This window comes from Columba livia, chromosome 4 (genome assembly GCF_036013475.1).
Source record: "Columba livia isolate bColLiv1 breed racing homer chromosome 4, bColLiv1.pat.W.v2, whole genome shotgun sequence".
NCBI classification, from domain to species: Eukaryota; Metazoa; Chordata; class Aves; order Columbiformes; family Columbidae; genus Columba; species Columba livia.
In genome coordinates, this window is record NC_088605.1 from 34,320,184 (window position 1) to 34,340,055 (window position 19,872).

General features: G+C 42.5%; 1 long non-coding RNA gene across 1 annotated transcript in view; it reads left to right on the forward strand.

Moving 5' to 3' along the window:
* The window catches only part of LOC110357251 (uncharacterized), a 54,634-nt gene extending 36,476 nt beyond the window's left edge, over positions 1-18,158 (forward strand). Inside the window, exon 5 of the long non-coding RNA XR_010472235.1 lies at positions 7,869-18,158. This is a non-coding gene — a long non-coding RNA (uncharacterized LOC110357251). The remainder of the gene's footprint in view (positions 1-7,868) is intronic.
* Positions 18,159-19,872: the final 1,714 nt, after the last annotated feature.

The following is a 19,872-nucleotide window of genomic DNA, read 5'->3' on the forward strand; positions in this document are numbered from 1 at the left end:
ATCTTCTCTCCTGGGCTGCGCCTTGCCTCTCCCTTCACCTCTGGCAGCTCTGTCAAAGCTGGCTTTGGTTTCTTTATGATTCCAGGGCTGTCACCACTTCAATGGGGTGAGCGTGAAGCTGGGGCTAAAGTTGTGCAATATAGTAACTTTTGCAAATTTTACTGGTAAGATTGGAGGGGAGCCAGCTTCAGTGAAGGGCAGCCCATCTCACAGCTGGGATCCATCACTGAATCCAATGTAGACAGATCCTTCATTGACTTCTCTTGCTTGATGCAAGAGAAGAATGGGTCATCTATGACACACTGCACAAAAAAGAGAAGGTCAGCACCAGTCCCTTATGAGAGGACCATGCATATTGCCTTCTCTTGGCCTCTTGCTGAACAGGGCAGCCAAAACCCTAAGTGTTACATCCTAAAATTCTCACTGTGTTTTTAGGTATATTGTTTACCTTAAAAATAACAACAATAGCCACCAAAAAACAACAACAACAACTTATAAGGAATAAACATTCCTGTGAGTTTTCAAGGTGCTCTCTGGAAGGTACAAATCTCTGCAAGATTTGGCAGCTTTTGATGTTTTCGGTAAATATTTAACAAAAAGTTCAGTCTGAAGATTTTTCTTTTCTTTTGCCCTCATCTTTTCCTATCTTAAAGTAAACAGTAGGTTCTCGGGTTACTTCACAACCATGTTTTTTATAGAACATTTCAGGCATAAAGAGTGGGACAAAAGGCACAATGTGACTGATATTTCTGACAGAAGCTCAGAGAGACTGTTAAAAAGGACAAGGAGAATGACAGTATGGCAAGATTTCACATGGTGTGATGAAGATACAGTGTGTTATGTACATCTTTTGATGTTATCTTAGTTTGACCTGTCTCGAGATTTCGAAAGAGGAGTTCACTTTAGTCTTCCCAGCTTTATCTTTGCTTCAGAACCAGCACATTAGTCACATTCCTGCTACACCGCTCTAAACTTCCAAACTCCTTCTAAACCTCAAACAAGCTTCCAGTGGGACCTGAGTCATCTATGGGCCTTGTGATGGTCTTTTTCTAAGTAACTGGAATATTCCTTTCTTGCTAAAATGATGAGATTATAAAGAGGTGCTGTTGTGTATTAGGTTGTGATTTCACTTAATAGTCATGTTCAATATCTACACGTGTAAGATTTCCGCAAGGACATTTCTTGTATTTTGGTGACATTAGTAAAGAATCATGGCAAGACCACAGTGTTAGGCATTTTTATCTGTGTTGTGCACAACAGAATGACCATTTCAAGCATGCTTCCTTTTTTATTACGAAAGAAGATACTAAAAGCAATGGCCAGGCATGCCAAGAAGTGAGAAAGTTTTATTCAAGTTATTTTGTGCCTTCTGGCCCTGTGACCTTACCGACTTGTGCTGAGCCAGCAGCATCTTGACCATTTTGGTTACTGCTGGAGGAAAAGAAAAAATCCTTTCCTGATCTTGGAATGGCTCCAAAACAGAATGTGTATTCCCTGCAGAAGGTGACCTGTTTTAGGGTTTTTTATCCCTGCTAGATTCTGGTTTGCCATTATTAAAACTCCACAGCGAAGCATTCACTAGCTTTGTCCCTATATTTACAATACCTTTTGACTGAGATGTCTAAGAGCTTTAAACATATGCTTTAAACAGTGGACGGTCAGCGCTGACATTTGTTACAGATCTTTTCAGAGGGCCGTGTGGAATTGTTCTAATCCGAGAAGAGCCACTGACTCGCTGTGTGATCTGACAGAGTGACATATCACTTGACCTCAGTCACAGCAGCTGTAAAACGAGGTGGAAATACAGGGCCTGACAGAAAAGCGGAGGCTGCCTTTTGGCAGAGCTTTCTGCAGCAAATCAGTTTCAAATCCGTGGCTTGGCTTCTTTCTTACTCCTCCAAAAGTCTGTGGTGAGGTTAAGATCAAAATTAGCTTTTGCAATGTTTATTTTTAATTTCTTTTTGGCAGCGGAAGGACGTGTTACGCAGTCATGTTAGTTACTTGTGGTGGAACAGAACACAAAAGGCTGGCTTTTATGTAACAGATGAGCTGAGAAAGCGACATCCGACTCCCACATTTTTGCGGGGCAGAAACAGAAACGATCCAGAGAAAACCAACGCTTTCCTTCTCGCCCCTCTGAGACGCAGGGGACAGCTGCGGCAGGCTCGGCGGTGACAGCGACACTTTCACAGCGCGGTTCGCCGCAGCCCGAGCTCGCTGGCTCGGCGGGGCCTGCAGGGGGCGCAGCGTCCCCGCCGGGCTGCGCGCGCCCGGCCCAGCGGAGCCCCGCCCCCCTGTCCCACCCCCCGGCCCCAAACCGCGGGGACCGAGGGGCGCGCAGAGCAGGGACACTGGCTCAGACCTGCTGCAAAGCTGTTCTTTGTGAATTCGGAAGCCCCCGAGCTTTTCCCTCACGTGCTTTGGCGTGGCAAAGCGTGATTTTGGTTGTGGGTTTTTCTTCTTTTTTTTTTTTATTTCTTTTTTCCTTTTCTCACTGGTTAGTTGGATCAGGGTAGAAGTGCAGGAAAAGGTTCGAGATGCTGTCAGAGTCAGTGGGCCGTGTTTGCTGTGAGGTGGCCGTGGGCGCTCTCAGCAGTCGGTGAAACTCCGTCGTGTTCAGTCTGCTCTCAGTCCGGCACTCGGGGCAGCAGCGCTTTCCCCTGCCAAATTTTCTGACATTGACATTACCAGCGTTCAGCTGTCAGCTCGCTCATGTCTCAGGATAATCTGAAAAAAGCGTCTGCTTCACTGCCTGCTCAGCACACCCACATTTAACCTTCAGTTTTCTGCTGTTCATTCATGTGACACTTCTCTGTCTTGGCTGTTCAGTCCGTGTAGTGGGGTAGATCCTGAGATACTAAATATCTGGAAAGCCACCCTAGTTTGCATCTGGATATCTCCTCTCTGCAGAGAAATCTTTGGTGAGCAAAGTTGTGTTACTTTGCTGTACAATGCAGAGCTGGGGGCAGGGGCCAGGGCAGTGAAAAAGGAGGAGGGACAGTTAATCCAGCTGATCAAACTTTAACACAGTTAAGGCAGCTGTAAGGTGTTTTAAACCCAAATTGGTTTAAGTCCGATCTTAACAGGAGATTAAGGGGCAAAGAGAAGGGTCCAGCCTCAGGTGAGTGGCATGCCCCAGTGACATGAGCCAAGCTAAGCTGGAAACAAGTGCACAAAACCAATCTCATCCCAGCCTGCAGCGCAATTGTTATGGCACAGCCTCTGCTGGAGCCGTCTGGCACAGCCACAGGAGCTGACATCTTGCTTGAGCTGCCCTGGCCCGCTTGCATTCCTGAGCCGTCAGCCGACAGCACGTGGATGTGCAGGCGACGCATGCCAAGCAAGTTTGGTACAAAAATAGAAACACAATAGATCTTCCCGTTTTCCTGTGTGTCTTCACCAGTCCCTACCCTTTTTACTGCCAGTGAAATGCAGAGGCATATGAGGTGCTGTGTCCCAGTTGGACTTGACCCATGCACATCTCAGACTGTTCTGATGTCATTTTAGTCCACGCAAAACCAAACAGTTTCTATTTGAGTCTGCCCAAAGGTTTGAAGCAGTCATATTGTAAAGGGGATGTTGCTATGGGCCCTTTTTAAAATTCGTCTATTCGTAATTTGCTTCATCTTATTCTCATATAAATCTAAGTAAATCAGCTTGAAGGGCTGAAGCAATTACAGGCCAAGGGATCGCAGCAGTGACAGGAAGATAAGCCTGCCACCTCCCTCTTGCTGGTATACCAGACATCTTACTGCTGCTCTCCTTGCCTTTGGTGACCTGGTACCTGAGGCACAGACAGTTGCACTTGTGTGCCCGACTCTACTAATTTCAGCTGCCTCATCAGTCCCTGCATGACGACTAGAGTCGCCCCGGGCCAGGAGTGCATAGTGTACATCCCACACGTAATTCCATCGCTACCTTCGGATGCTTTCACCAACTCATGCAGTTTAGAATCAGGTATTTAGGAGGAATTGCTTCAGTTTATATGTGGCTGGTAACAATTAGGTAATTACAAGTGGGATCTTTAAAAAAATATTTAAAGATATTTAAAAATAAATTTATTTTTCACCAGCAGCCTTTCATTTCATGTATCATGAACACAGAAATAAACTAGTTTCTGGTCCTGTTTTTCAGCCACTTCCACATGAGTTGGCAATACTCCAAGAGCAGTTGAGGTCTATAAAGTATTTCTTTCATTTCTGTTTCACAATTTCATGCTGGTTTTCTAATTTGGCTTTGAATTGCCACTGCGACTTCCTGTGTTTTTGTAAAGAAGCAGAAAGAAATGTTCTCCATCCCAAGGATATGTGATGTCATGCTTGTTTTTTCTTTTTTTTTCCTTCTTTCTTTTTTCTGTTCTTTCTAGATGGGATGTCTCAGGAAAAAGAGTCAAAGATGAGGCCAGTTCTAGAGAAAACTCTTGAATCATTTAGTCCAGCTTTCTGAATTGGGCAAAACACCTTGCTGTGTATTTACACTTGACTTTAAATTAATCCTTGGATATTTACCACAGCAGCATCTCTGCAGTTAGTGAGACCTTGTGAAGGTATTTCACTTCACTTAGTAGTCTATCATAAAACTGTAAAAATAAAATTTATCTACAAATTTTATTTGTTTGTTTTTCCCAGTCAGCTTCTAATCAATATGAAATGTGAAAATGCCCTCTCTTCTAATCAATAATGTATTTGATTTTGTATAAATTGTATTTTCACATGCTTATCCCAGATGAAAATATAAGAAACAACATGCATATTGTTTCTGGAAGGGACAGTCTCTATAAAATAATATTACTTCTGTAGACTTTTTAAGTGTCTCTGTTCCAGTGGAATCTAGCAAAATAATTCCTGCTTCTGTGGCTTCTTTTTCCCCATGTCTTTCCTTTAAAGTAAAACAAAGCAAACTATGTAGGACCCCTAGGAAATTGTTTGAGGGGAAGGCTGCAATATGCATGTGTGCCAGCCAGCCAGCTTTCTAATTCCTGGTTTCATTTCCTGAAGACACCTCAACAGGGCTGAGCTACTGAGTGCCTGAACTTCTCCCTGCTGTATATATTTTATCTATTATCTCAGACACTGTTCAGAAGAACATATACTGTATAAAAGAGCACACAGAAGTTGTGACCAACCACAGAGCAAAAACATTAAAGATTCATCCCTCCTCCCACACAACTTAAAGGTCGTATAATATAATAATATTTTTTTTTTAAGTTCCCAAATGTTCTATTTTTTATCACTAAGCAGAGCATTGTTTCAAGGAATGGATATATTGCTAGTTCAGAATGCTCTAGTGTCTCGGAGCCTCTGACTTTTGAAGCTGGGGACTAACTCAGTGTTTCAGTGAGTGGTACTTGCACATTTTGGGAGGCAGGGAAAACATGAAGAGTACTTCAAAACACTTGTGTGGTACCATCACAGACCAGGCCCCAAAGGGCAGATTTGCACCGCACTTGCTGCCTTGGTGTTTGTCTTGTTGAGTGTCTGATCAGCCAAGCCAAACTTCCTCTGCTTGAAGGGGGGTTCTTTGGGTCACTTACTGATTTATTTATTAGTGAAAACGATATCTTCAGCTTTGGTGGGAGTGTTTTAATAACATCTTTCTTAATGATATCCTGCTTTTGTACTTCTCTTCTTCTGCTTTTTGTCCCCCTTTATCTTTAGCCATTTTTTCCGAAAACTGTTGTAACAATAGTCATCATCCATTTAAATTGACTTTGCTTCTTATTAAGAATAAATATTAATATTTGTGCTTCAGTAAAATCTGTGGATCTGTTTGAAAAAGACTTTTGACAAAAAGACAAAACTTTATTTGACACTTAAAGTGGCATAACTTTCTGTTTTGTCTCACCACTTAGTCTACCTTTTAATTGCTGTTAGGTTTTTTCCCTTCAGGAGGTGTAAACATCCCTGCACTTAGCTGAACAGAGAAATAGCACACCCATTCCACAGTGACTTTACACCTATTGACATAGTGAAGGCTGTTATTTATAAAGTGCAAACCTCTCAGAAGTCTGTAACAAGTAAAGCACAGCTGCTGCACCTTAAACTTGGTGCCAGGACTTCCCTGCAGCCCCCCTGAGCTGCCGCCCTCGGACCCAGAGAAGAATCTGAGTTTCTCATGCTACATCCTGGCCACTGAAGTTCTCACAGGACTACTGTCTTTAATAATACTAAATTTAAAACATTAACTCAAACTTCAAAGATGGGACTAGAGCACAGCCTTTTAAACCATGAACTGTAGCATCTTATGTACTTGTCCTCAGTCTCTGAAAGTCAAAGAGTTCTTTTAACAACAGGACACTGAAACGTACCCAAAATGTTGGAGAAGCCACAATTTAGTAACAGTAGGCAGTATGAGATCTCTACTTTAAGCTCGGTCTTGCACGCCACATGAAAGGCTACAGAAACCTCTGCTAATTTTATATTCTGTAGTTTGCAACTGCATCCAACAGGACTTGGTATGTAATGACAAGAAGGGCATTAGCTGATGTGATTTCATTCAAGGCTCAGCTTCAGATTCTTGAAGTTACTGGAAGAATCTTCTGTTGGTGCTGGGTTGTGTGAATTCAGCTCTTTGTCCATGTAACTGCGCAGAGCTCCAGGTGCAGCAGGGTCTCCCTGTTCTAGTTTGCCCATATTTTGTTTCATAGACCTCCCAATCTAGTGTCTTCATAATCTACTGTACCACTGCTTCATAAAGCAAGCTGGCCTACTAAATGCCAGAAAACATTAATGAATGGCTGCTGCTCATTCAGAGGGCAATTAATTGCACATGCGTAGAGCAGAGGGGAAGGTCTCCGGGGCATCCCTTGACTAAATGTGCTGTGAGTGCTAGGACAGTTTAAGCCACCTTTTACCCTTGTCTTCCCTCTGGTCCAGCACTGAGCCCTGCCTGCGGAATGCAAGTCCCTCTTTGTGTTCTGCCTTGAGGCAGTGCTTTGCACTTAGGTAGCCAGCCAGCCTGTTTCTCCAACAGAAGGAGGACTCACAGCCAGTTTGACTTTTCTGTGTAAAACATCAGTGAGACATTAACCAAAACAGCTTAATTAACAGCAAAAAGGCATTTAGTTCCCCAGAATTTGGAAAGCGAACACTGGAGCTGGAAAAAAATGGTAAATATAATAGTAGGGAAATTAATAGGTGGGAAGATAGGTGAGAGAATTTAATATTGAAAGTATCATACTGCTAATGGAAATTCCGCAAAGCTTTAGCTTTAATATTTTACCTAATAGCTTTGACCCGAAAAGTAGACAGGTGATGGTGAAATATGTCTGTGAGAAAAAGCTAAGAAACACTTTCAATATAGCTAAAGTCAGAAACAACATAGAAGGTGAATTGAAGAGTCTTGAGGCTGTGAAATTCAGTAGTACATAGTACTAGATCATGTCCTTGCATACCAGTAGTAAATATTTATCTTAGAAGCTGGGACTCCATCCGTTTGAAATTATGAGCAAGAAGAGGGCTGGCCTGTGCTGCTTTTGCTCCTGAGACACCTGAGGTCTCAGGGCGGTATGACCGTGGAAAAAGCAGGTGCAGCTTTTGGCTCCTGCCATCGTAAAAGGCACTGGCAGCCCACGGAGTGAGACTGTAGCACAGTGTGCCACAGCTCTCAGTGGGCTGCAGAGGGGGAGTGGGAGTGTATTAGTGACATGCTGGCATTCGGATTGACTGAATTCATCCTTGCACATTAATGTTCAAGGGAGAAAGGAAGGCCCTTGTGCTCCAATGAGGAAGTAGGATTTCTGCACGACCTGTGTTTTTTTGCATGACCTGGGAAATTCTGACATTGAACTTTTGATCTGAGGTAATGTTTTAAATTTAATATTATTAAAGACATTTGTTCTTTAAAATACCTTCTGTTTTTCTCTTTAGTGGCCCTTACTCCAAAATAACATGAAGAAGGCTGGCTTTGAGAAGAGTGTTTAAGAATGGCCAAGAGGAGGGAAATACCATGTGCGAAGCAGCAATCTGCAAGACGGCATTCTGCATAAACCTGCCTATCTGGTTTCAAGATGTGTACAGTTCCATTCGTCTCACAGGGCAGTTTTGCTCTCCCCAGCCTAGCCACCGCTGCTTGTCCTGAAGAAAGGGAATTCATTATTATCTGTCCTACTCGAATATGTGCAACCCCTTTCCGAATTTAATGAAAAATCTTCCTTACCAGCCAACCTTCAACCTGTATCTCTGCAGAAGGACGTAAAACCCAGCAGGACTCCCTTATCACATGGCCTTAACTGACGTGTCACTGTCATTTTCGATATGTGTGACCTCTTGCCTCCAACCCCCATGCTGAGATCTCGTGTTCCTTTTTTCCCCAGGGTCATGTTGTACACAGAGTCCCCACTGTGGCTCTGCTCTGCTGGGTCAAGGAAAACATGAGATGACAATTTTTACCCTTTCCTATCAATGGTCAAATTTGGAGAACTAAAAACAAGAGGTGTTTGTGGATTTCATCTTCAAGATCGATTTTATAAATGAGGGCAAAATGTAAAGACGGACCCTCTCCAGGCCTTATGACCTCCTGTACCTTTAAGAGAGGGGTAGCAGGATGGCATCTGACAGGCTCTGTAGCTGTCCCAGATTTTAACTGTTTTCTTCTGAATAGCAAGTATGTGATTCAAAGAGTGCCTGGCAAAAGCTTCTTGTATTTTTGCAGTAGCAGCATTGGAAATATTTCATGCATATATAAGATCCAGCACCCGCGTAGACTGTTGTTGTTTTGTGCAACTTTTTGTAGGTTTGGGGAAAACTTAGTAAGTACTGTTTCTCTTTCTTTCTTTAAAAAAGACGAGGAGAGAAAGCCTGCATTTTCTGCCATTTCCCAAGAGGCTTTTTATCTGTTTAAACCAACTAGGGATTTTTCACATATTGACATAAGCATTCATTTGCTAATTTGCTGGACATTAAACTGCACAGCATTCTTGAATGAGACTGGAATACTTGGGTACTTAGTGCTGCTCAGAGCCTGCATCATTCCCAGTACACATATGGTTTTCCTCCTCTATCTCCTAGATAAAAGTCACTGTTTGATCGCCTTAAGGAAAAGAATGAGTTAAATGGACCAATATTCTAGCCTTGGCTCTAAAACTGGGCCTTTTCAGAAACTCCTCAGCACCTGCAGCAGCTAGGTCATTTGCACATACATAAATAAATAAATTAACAATGAATAAATAATTTAATCCCACCACACAATGCCACCTTGCAGATCTGATCCTTTGCTCCCAGTGAATTTGTCCATTCCTAATTCTTTTTGATAAAGTCCTCAGATACTTGCTGACTGTCAGTCTAATTTTCTTATTGTTTTCGCTTGATTAGTTCTGTATGACCTAAGGTCGCCCTTAAAATCCACATCTCTCGTGAAGACTCCGAAAGGCCTTCTTTTTTTCAAAGGGATGGAAAGTGCCTGCCATTTCTCCGGACAAAAGCCTGGAAGGTTTTCAGTTATTAGCCTCCTGAAGCAGCCCTTTCGCTCACCCAAGCGCAAAAAAAACTCATTAGGGGGCACCTTTCTTTCTGGCTTCTTTATCTGACGCATGTAGGGTTTACGTGTTTCAAGGTTTGCAGGTCTTGGATGAATTTGGACAGCCTCCCTTTTAACCCTGCCGGCCTGTGGTTATGCCCACCACAGACTTTCACTGCCGTGTCTCCGTGCCCTTAACCACCTGGAGACGCTTCGTCTGTCTAAAAGCTGCTTTACACCCCACTTCTTGGGGAACAGGAGACACATCGGCGTGCTGCACTTTGAAGCCACGCTCCCGCGGGGCACGGGTGGAAAGGCAGGCAAGGCCGCCAGCTGCAAACAGCCTCCGTGTTTTGCACTTTGTGATTAAAATATGAAATCAAGGTTTGTGTCTCAGTCATGCAACCATTATGACCATCAGAGAGATTTGCAAGACTAAGGCAGTACAGCCCTGAGACCCTGCCGTGGCTGGGCTGCATTCTGCCCTGGCCTGCTCTTTCTTTTCCAGGCAGCAAGGTAAATACATGCAGGCCGAGTTGCCTTCCTAAGCCGAGCCAGGTGGGATAGGGAGGCTACCTAAAGGTGCATCCCCAAACACATAATATCTGTGCATCTCGCCCTTCAGAGGGCATATGCAAAGTTGCCGGCTCCTGCATTCACTTGGGATGACAGAGGTTGTACGTGAGGACAGCACCCCATCGCAATACTTAACCAGCGCTGCCCGGTTATGCCGCACCATAGTTACCTTTTAAGAAGAAAAACAGGCTGAAACTGTACTGGCAGGTATTACAGTAATGAATGTTTCTCACTTACCTAGGCTCTGGTGTGTTTGTTAAGGAGGGATATCACGTGATTGCAAAGAGGGGCAGAAGCAAACCAACTGTGTTTTCTCTTGCAGAAAAGGGCTGTCTAGTCTCTTTGATGAGAGACACCAGTTCAGTCTGGGATCTGAGGCTAAAGAAGACAAAGATGCACAGACACAGGAGGAAAATAAGCATATCAAAAAAAAGCATAGGTGGAAGATATCCTGGGCAGTTATAGAAAAACCTTTGTCGTGCTCCTGCAATACTACTTCTTTTTGTCCCACAGAGCAGCTTGTCTTCCCCTGGGGCAGAACTGACTATCCTCCCTCTGAATTAAAATTTGGTAGGAAAGCTCAGGGCTGCAGCTGAGGTCCTGCTTCAAAGCAAGCAGACAACAGTTTTCTGGCCACTGATCTTGGTCCTGGCTGTTTTCAGGAATACTGTCCTTGTTAGGCTGGAGGAATGCAGCATTATGACCACTATTTTTTTTTTTCCTAATTTGCCAGTTCCTCCAAAATCTCCATGACACTGACACTTTACCTCCATTTGGTTTTCACCAGTTCCTCTGAACTCCAAGTAGAACAGCCCTCAGTAAAGTATAATAAAACAGGCCGGGTGCGTAAGGCTGAGCTTATGTGCAAATCCTTGCAGAGTCAACACTGTGAACTGCATTGCTCTTTCTGCTGGCATGAATTCTGAGCAGTGGTTGGCTTGAATATATTATAAAATAATGCAAAACCCAAGTGATCTACTCCATAGTACAAAGTAATAGTTACATTGTGGTCTGAAGAATAACAGAAACAAGAAGAAAACAGAAACAAGAAGGAAGTTTTCCACTGCAACATGGCAGTAATGTGGGGTTTGATTTTGACTTGTGGTCCTTTGTCAGTAGAGACCTGCTCTCTGTTTCTAACCTGCTGACAGAGTAGCTGCCAAAATTCAGTCCACTCTTCCTAATTTGAGTAATCTCTCTGTCTGGAAAACTTTGGGATGACAGTGGATTCTGGAGCAAATCATTTGGACCACATGGAAATTATGGTATTGCGATATATCAGATCTGTCAAGACAGCTCAGGGCACCAGGAGACAAATCAGAAGAAGATATTTTATCAGCACAACAACAGACAAAGTCTTGTTTATAACATTTTGCATCAATGTGCTTTCACCACCAAGCTATTAAAAGCTCGCTGAATAAACAGGACCCAACAACAGAAAAGGAGTTTGAAGGTTTAGATGAAATTAACTGTTGACATCTCACTCAGGAGACCATGTTACCTTCTGTGGAACAGGTGAGACAGCTGACCTTGGAAATCCTGGTAAAAATAAGCTAGAACTATGGTGGGTGGTGATGTCCCTGCAGATTGACTCCTTATCCCTCATTCAGAGGATTTTCTATCTGAGCCAGCATCACTTAGCAGTCTGATATCTGTTGGCATAAAACTATGATCCCTAGAAAAAAGTTTTTAAGATACCAGTTACTTTTCTGGCAGTTTGCTGGTTGAATACACAGTATTTGGCCAATAATCAGAATAACTTCACATTTTTCTTCAAAATTGTCGTTGTCATTATCTGTCTTCATTGCTCATTTTAGTGCCATTACATTTTGTCTTTTGTTGTCTTGAGGAAAGTTTTGACATCCAGTCTGAAATTACATGTGAACTCTGCAAACTCGAGAAACTTTAATTATACATAAGGTTGACACATCAGGTTTTCAGGAGTTCGTGGGGCATTTGGCTACTCCTTGAGCTCTGCATGTTCTCCCAATGCCAAGCATTGTCCACCTGAAAAAGGAGCTAATAACTTAAGGTTATGAAAAAGCTCAGCTATGATTCTGGCATCCTGGTGGTCAGGGTGTGGACAAGTGTAATTTATTTCTGTGGGAAAAAAAAATGGTGGTCATGAAACTGTGTTCTAACATGGTGCACTGTTCCCCAAATGTAATGAAACTGGATGACTAGGGCAGTCAGTGCCATAACAGCACCTTGCTAAGGATAAGCTTTCTTTTTAAAAATGCACAGAGCTCGAGCTTCAGTAGCAAAACTGGCTGGTGATGAATCCTAAAAGAGGTAAATCAATTATTTTTTCTAAAAAAGGGATAAACGTTGTCGATCCTATCATGTATCTATCTGTGATGAAATGCCAGTTCCTAAGTACATTCATGAGAACACAGCATTATTCTGTTCACTCATGTTGGCAACCAGAGCTTGTAAAATTTCAGTGGCCGTAATGAAGAGGAGAATTGGTCTCCATTTAAATCAACAGCAAAATTCTTCCCTAGCACTCATGTACTTAAGAGTATAACTTTTCTGATTTTATATGTAGGTGTTTTATACACAGAGTTCCTGAAGCCCTTTGCTTCATGTTGGCAGAGGTGGCAGGGGAGCGATGTGGCTGCTGTCCTGCAGGTGTCTTGGAGCTAAACCAGTGCTGTGGAGGGACACAAGCTTCTGAGCCTGGTATTTTGACAAGCGGACTGTGGAGCAATGACACTGGCTTTCAGTGGGTGGCGAATGGCTTTGTCTGAAACAGTGCTTGCTGGAGGGAAATAGTAAAAACCCATTCTTCCTCACTCAAAATTTTTCCCACCTGTTCTAGGAGTACATCCAACCAGTACATTAAAAATATCTGTGTCAGCTGGGATACTTGGCCACTGGGGCCCTTAACACTCATCGACTGTTTCAGTTCAGTGGCCAGACTTGCTATACCTGCAGTCTGCATAACAGGCACACAAAAAAAGTGATCTTTTCTTAAAATGAGCAGTGGGTCTTGCAGGTGAGGTGGAGGAAGATTTTTGGCTGAGTGACTGGAGGCTGAACTTCTCTTAATTAAATATGATATTTTAGCATGGAAATGTATAGCCCCTCTGAAATATTAGGCTCTTCGCCAGGCAGCAGTGAGAGTGGGATTTGCCTGCTTTTATTTTTCCCCTACTTTTATATGTGAGCCCGATGTATTGATCCTGCATTCCCTTCTGATTCAAAAAAGAGAAAGATACATATTCCAAGGAAAATCAGCTCATTTGTAAGGGAGAAGCTAAAACTGGTCTGGTAAATCACCTTCTGGAGGTGCCTGTTTGTCCTTAGCTAGAAGGATTTGTTAGAATAATTGATTTATTCTTAGATGTCTAACTTTAAGATATCTAACAATTTTAAGTCAGATGCTTATAACTTTCAGTAAGTCCTTCCTTATCAGACCACTGAAAACATTTTTTTCCTTTATAGTATGATGTTGCTTTATGACAAAATAATTTTTCCGAGTACATGAATGAAAAAAGAAAATCTCACTGGTCCCATCCCATCCCATCCTTATATTTCAGTCTGATAAGGAATGAAACTTGCCGGCATCCTGCCTCTGTGTTTGTGGACTCACAGGCTCCAAAGCACACTGTGTCCTAACCTTCTGCCCTGGAAGCTGTGATGAGATGCTCAAAGGGGATTTGTGCCCTAGCAAATGTTGTCCTTTTCCTGACATAACTTATCACCTTGGGGTTTATTCTGTTTGCAGTTAGAGTGCCTGGAAGGCTCTTTGAAGGGCCTTTAGGAAGCTAAGTGCTGGCAGCAGGGCTTACCTCTCTGTTCCAGAACTCCAGTCCATCCCAAATTCCTGTAACTTCCTCATAGAAGTCCATGAATTTACTGTTCTCTCTCTAAATTTGATCTCAGCCTGAAAAGGCAAATTACTTACAAATGCTTTTTGGAAGAAGCTCATAAAAACCTGGCGGAATATACCCCAAAACCCCCTTTGATAATCTGCTATAAATTAAAATAGAATATTCCCACAACTGGAAGAACAGTATTTATGTTCTCCCAGTTACCTGTCCTTTTAGCTATGTCATATACTTCTCATAGAGATGTATGTCTTTTACCTGCGTTTTTCTTGACATATTCAGTGCTGTAAGTTGCTTTGTGGAGGGGAGGTAGAAGCTCCTTTTGAAAGTATAAAGCAAAGCTTAATATAACACAGTTGCTAACTGCACATAACATACAACGGGCTAAGAAAACTGATGCTATTAAGAAGATTAATTTTCTGAAGGGGAGAGACAAAGGTGCAGCATGGAAAGTTGCAAATAACTTTTGAGAAGATTAAATACTTGGTGATCATAATAAATCACAGCATATGCATGCAGATGGAGGCTGGCCTTTCATTTAAGTATAGATTATTGTGCCTAGTTGTGTGTTTTGGTTTGTTTTTTCTTGGGGCAATATTTTATGCACTGAGTACCAAAGGCAGTAGGACCTGTTCTGTAAGCTGTTATGTACATGACTTCTCTTTCATGATCAAAGTAATTGTGTGTTTAGGGCCAGGCTAGATTATTTACTTTCCAGACATCTTTATAAACATGTGGCTGCATAGATGTATTCATAAAATGAGCATAAGGACTACTGAAATATATCTCGCTTACCTGCTTGGTAAGCTCTCTGCTTGTGCAACTCCATCATGTCTCCTCCTCATGGACTGTAGCTTCAGGATCTCCAGGAAGCTTTTCCCTGCACTGTCTGAGGGTTTGGCCCACAATATGTGCATATAGCTAAAAAGTCTGTAGGAGTCTCATTTGCTTTCCTGCAGACTTTTTGTAACCTGCTGTGGACAGTGGTACCTTTAATCATCATTTTACTGGTTTTCATGTGTTTTTGCTTTCTGACAGGTTTTGGCATTGTGCAGCTCTTGCCCCTTTTCCAATTACCTTCTCTCCTTCTCCAGACATCAGAGAGAATTAACAATACTTCAGTAATAAAACTCCAAGACGTGTTTTTTTCTCATTTCTTTAAGAGAGAAAAAGGTACTGTGTGAAAAAAAGTTTGTGGTGTAGAAAAGTTATTATTGCATCCTATGATTAAAAGGAATTTTATAGTGGAATATGTAAGACTTGGGTTATATTGATTCCCTTAGAACGTTCTGGTATATGGTTGTATTGTATGTAATATATATTGTCTCAGGGTCTCCTGAGGTTCTTGAAATTCTGTAATCTGTGCTCAGTGAATGTCATCGATCCCTGTTATGTTTTTCTCATTTTGAAACTGAAGCTATATGAGGTTTGTTCTACATGTTTTCTTGTATTGTTCTTTCTACAGATCCCTGTCCTGAAAGCCCAGCAGTGGATTTAATAGTAAGGGTGAATTATTTCCATCCTACCACAAGTTTGGTAGAACAACTTTGTACCCTAACTTTTACTCACAGCTGTAGTGGTATCACCTGTTGTAGTTGAGTAAGATTGTACAGGTGTATCGAATATCTGTATCAAACCATGAGGTTGCCCTAGGATACACTGAAGGACATTTTAGTTTTGGAGAAGAAGAAGAAAAGATCAGTCCTATATCTTAGTCATAAAAGACTGACCTTTGAAGGCTAATCTCTGTGAATTCATCCCCTGGAATGGCACTAGTGTAGCATGCATGGGAAGTTATAAGGGTCTAACAAAGCCACATTTAAGCAAAGAACAAGGAAGCTAGACTAGGAAGTACTGAGAAAAGCCAAACTGAATCCAGCTATACCATGGAAGAGGGCCTGCACAGGCTTCCTATGTTATGTAGTACATAGTAGTACATACTTGGTACACAAAGCACATGGTACACAGGACACATTTACTTCCAGAGGAAGAGAATGGAGTTATGGAAACCATAGTCCCCATGCCCCTCTGACATGGAAAAACCACTCAAACCCTGTTGTGGTCTGGACCTCAGCTTCGTGTTTGCAACTCTACATCAGATGTCTCTTTCTACTTGGCATCCTGAGATCAAACCCTCTCCTGATGGGCTACCAACTAATCTCTTCTTCCAAAGGAAAACCGGGGCATGGTGTTTCCTTCAAAGATGATGGAAGTGTCTTGGAGGGGCAAAATTATTATGAGCAGGAGCTTCCAAAGAGGGACACGCAGTTTTTAGCCTCAAAGACTTCAGCCTTGAGACTCCAGCTTTCTAAAAGAATGGTCTAAGCCTCACCTGAGGAACTAAGGGCTGGGAGATGGAGGCACAGGCTGTTGAATCGGAGTGAAGGCACTTCCTGCAGTATCTTGGTCTTAAGGGTTTCAGCTGGACTGCACCCTACTGTAAACACCTGCACCATTCATGGGCTGAAATTCACACATGGCAGAGATGAGCTCAGAGCCTGGGAGCTGCCTGGTTTCTGCAACGCAAACTGAGATAGTCTCTGAATAAAGGACCACAAAGTGAGCTGGTGTAAGTCCTCCTGCCTGCCCTGGGTTAAGCTGTCAGCAAGGGTAAAACTACATCATGTTCACCAAATGCATAACAACTGAGTCACAGACCCTGCCATGAATTCCTTGGTGCCTTGCAGGGCTCCCTTGTTCAGAGAGACTCATTTTTAAAATTACACAATCATTACGTTAGCTAGGACTGCACTTCGAGGTGTTGCATTCTTACAGTAATTTGAAATTAAATTGCCTTTAAACTTTTTCAGAGCATATATGCAAAAGTTTAAGTTTTTTGTTAGCAAAAGCATTTATTTCAGCCTAATTAACTGTATTACTTCTGGTGAAATATAATGCTCATTTCAATTGCTGTAGCTTGAAGATGTATGTTAAACAATCTGTTTCCTAAATTGAGCTGGATTTAATATTCTGAGTTTGAATCTTCCAAATTACTTGTCTTTTTTCACATTTGATGTTTCATCAAGTTGCTCTTTGTGTTGCTCTATCTCACCTTTTAAAAATGAGTTTTGCTTATTTTAGTATGCCACTCTATATGCAGTGTGGTCTGTGAGTAGGTATCTGAGCTTTAACTTATATACATATTAAAATGCCATTCTTATGCATCTTACTGTGATTACATGTTCTCTTGAAGAGAATCTGGTGTTGTTTTCCTAAAACAGCCTTTGTTCTTGAGTCCCTTACACAATCTGTAGGAGAGTTTGCTAGAAATAAACGTGATGATGTGAGAGGGGATAGACTTGTCAAAGGCAGGAGCCAAATCTGTGAGATCAGATGCTTCAGCTTATACTCGGCAAATATGAAACTGTCAGCTGGAAGGTTTATTTCCAAAGACTGTTTTTGCAAATGAGTTGCTAGACAAGCATGTAGCTGCTTCAGCAGCATGTGTCCAATACACAAACTGTTCCGAAGAGCCATAGTCACATAGAAGGTCTCCTCCTCCTCATGCTTGGATCACTTTGTTCAGGGAAGACACCCATCTGGGCTTCTAGACACGATTTAACTTTGAGAACGTGGTGGCCGGGCAAGAAGCTGATCTGGATAAGGTGCTCATTGTACTCTGGCGTCTGTCACCCTCTGCTCTCCTAAGCACTTGTGGTATGACTGTGGCGCAGGTGGCGCAGGCCACCCTGGGGTGCCTTTGAGCCTGAGGGAAGTGGGACCAGCAGTGGCATCCCGCAGAGCAGTGGGACAGCAAGACTGACAAACTGGCAGGATTTTTGATATCATGAGAAAGGGGTGATACCTGTACCACTAGGAAAATGGCTATCACATACATCACTGCTGGAACAGATCTGTGATTAAGAGGCTTTGGCAGTACTATTCCTCCTCCTTCCTTCAGCTCTTTCATCCCTTGGCTCAGCCCCTACAGATATGCTGATGCAGCTGTTTGTGGTCCAATGCTGTGAGCAGGGCCACTGACCCAAGGTAACATAAAAATACACTTTTCTCATTAGCCGGTGACCTGATTGATAATTTGCCCCCCAAATGATTGTGTTGGCCTGGATTCATGGACTGTGCTGTGTGGCATGGGCTTTGTTTCCAGGCTGGAAACTCCACAGTGTGGCACTGCCACCAAAGCACCCAGATCATTGAATGATGCCTTCAGACTGTCAATAATCATGGGAAGACAGAATTCTGATCTGTGTTATACATGCTCGAAGTTTATAAACCCTTTTTACTTATTTAAATTTTACTTCCATGATAGTGAAAATAAATCCTCATGATAAATTACTGAGCTGGAAATGTTTTCAATAACATAGTGTCACAAGGATAATGTAAACTCTTCTAAGGTCTGAGTAAATGACAAGTGAGAGTCAGTATTAGATACGGAACTGTAAACTCCCTTTTTCCTAACAGTTGTTGCCAAAATAATTCTTTGCTTTCAACATACAGAAATTACTGACATGTGACTACACTGTACAGCTATTTTCTGGGGTAAGCAGAAGTGCCGTATATGTAAGACTTGGAAAGTGTGAGGAAAAAAGAGGACAACAGGAAGAAGAATAACTGGAAAAGAGGGCATGAAAGGCATGGAGAAGGAAGGCAAGGTAAGATGAGGCAAAAGAGCTTTGAGTGCCTAAGAAGGAGAAAGATGCTAGCTGAAGGAAAGGTAAGGAAATGATACAGCAAGTTACTCATTATAAGCATTTTTAGGCAGGCAGATGAGTAACACAGAAGCAAATATTCTGGGGGCTTTGGAAGGTAAAGAAGTTTATTTTCAGGACCAAACCCCTCTATTTGTTCCCATACCAGCTGCTGCCAGACACCAGTAAATGGCGCTGCCATGTCAGAAGAGGAGCCCAGATGGGCACCCCACCTGGGACCAGGTATTGCCTTTAGTTCCCTGCTGGCCCAGCACAGGCCACATCCATCTTCTACCTGTCCCACCTGGCTGGTGGCTGATGCTCACGGCAGAGCTAAAAGAAGCCCAGAAAATAAAATTTTAAAAAGAAAAAAAAAAAAAAGGTAAAAAAAGGCAAAAAATCTCTGCCTTCCAGGCACAAAAATGTAAATAAATTAAAAACAAATAATCTGAATCTCTGTCAAAACACTGGGGATGCTTGTCCCAGGGGAGCTCCGCACCCCGCTGCCCATGAGCATCTGCCCCCATGTGCCATGCTCAGACATAGAGCTGAGCTGGCTTTAGCAGATGCAAATATGATTTTTGGGGCAAAAGCCAGGGTCTGCAAAAGCTCAGAGCCCTGCACGGGGGCAGAGCTGGGAGACTTTTATCCTACAGTCATTGTAAAGCCAAAGAGGGGTTTATCCTCCACAGCTAAATGAAAACGAAAAGGAAAAAGAAAAAAAAAAAAATCCAGAGTAGCAACATTGAAGATACAAAGACTGTCATGGACCAGTGGGAGTTTGCAAAATTATATGTAAATGACCCCAGTTTTGACCATGGTGGCCCTCTGCTAATCCCAGAGAGAAAATCTACTTAGCAAAGTTTAATTTGGTTAACAAGGACCAAAATGGTGAATATATTAATAATTTTTATTTCCAGGGAAACGCTGTATCTTGAATGCTTCAGTGGCAAAGGGGGTTCACAAGAGCTTAATGCTCACAGAATAAAACTCGTGTAGCATTTGCTCCATATTCTGCACCCAGCGCTGGTAAAAATGAGTGTAGGACATGTGTTTTCATAATAGGCACCAGCCATGCTGCTGCTGCTGAATGCGTTTGGCTGATCTCATGTTGGTGCTCTGTGTGCACCGAGCAAGAGAGAGGTTCCTGCTGGATTTACGTCCCAAGGAACGGAGGGTTTTTTCCTCTCTCTGGCTGAGTCATTACGTTATCCCGCCGTGTGACCTTTTCCCCACTAATCTGAAATAGCAGCTTTTTCTGCGTTTACAGGTTAAATGAAAGATACACATTCTACTTTTTACTCATTGTAATGAAGATCTTTTTGTCTGTCTCCGAATAAAGGGTCGGGTTGGTTTACAAA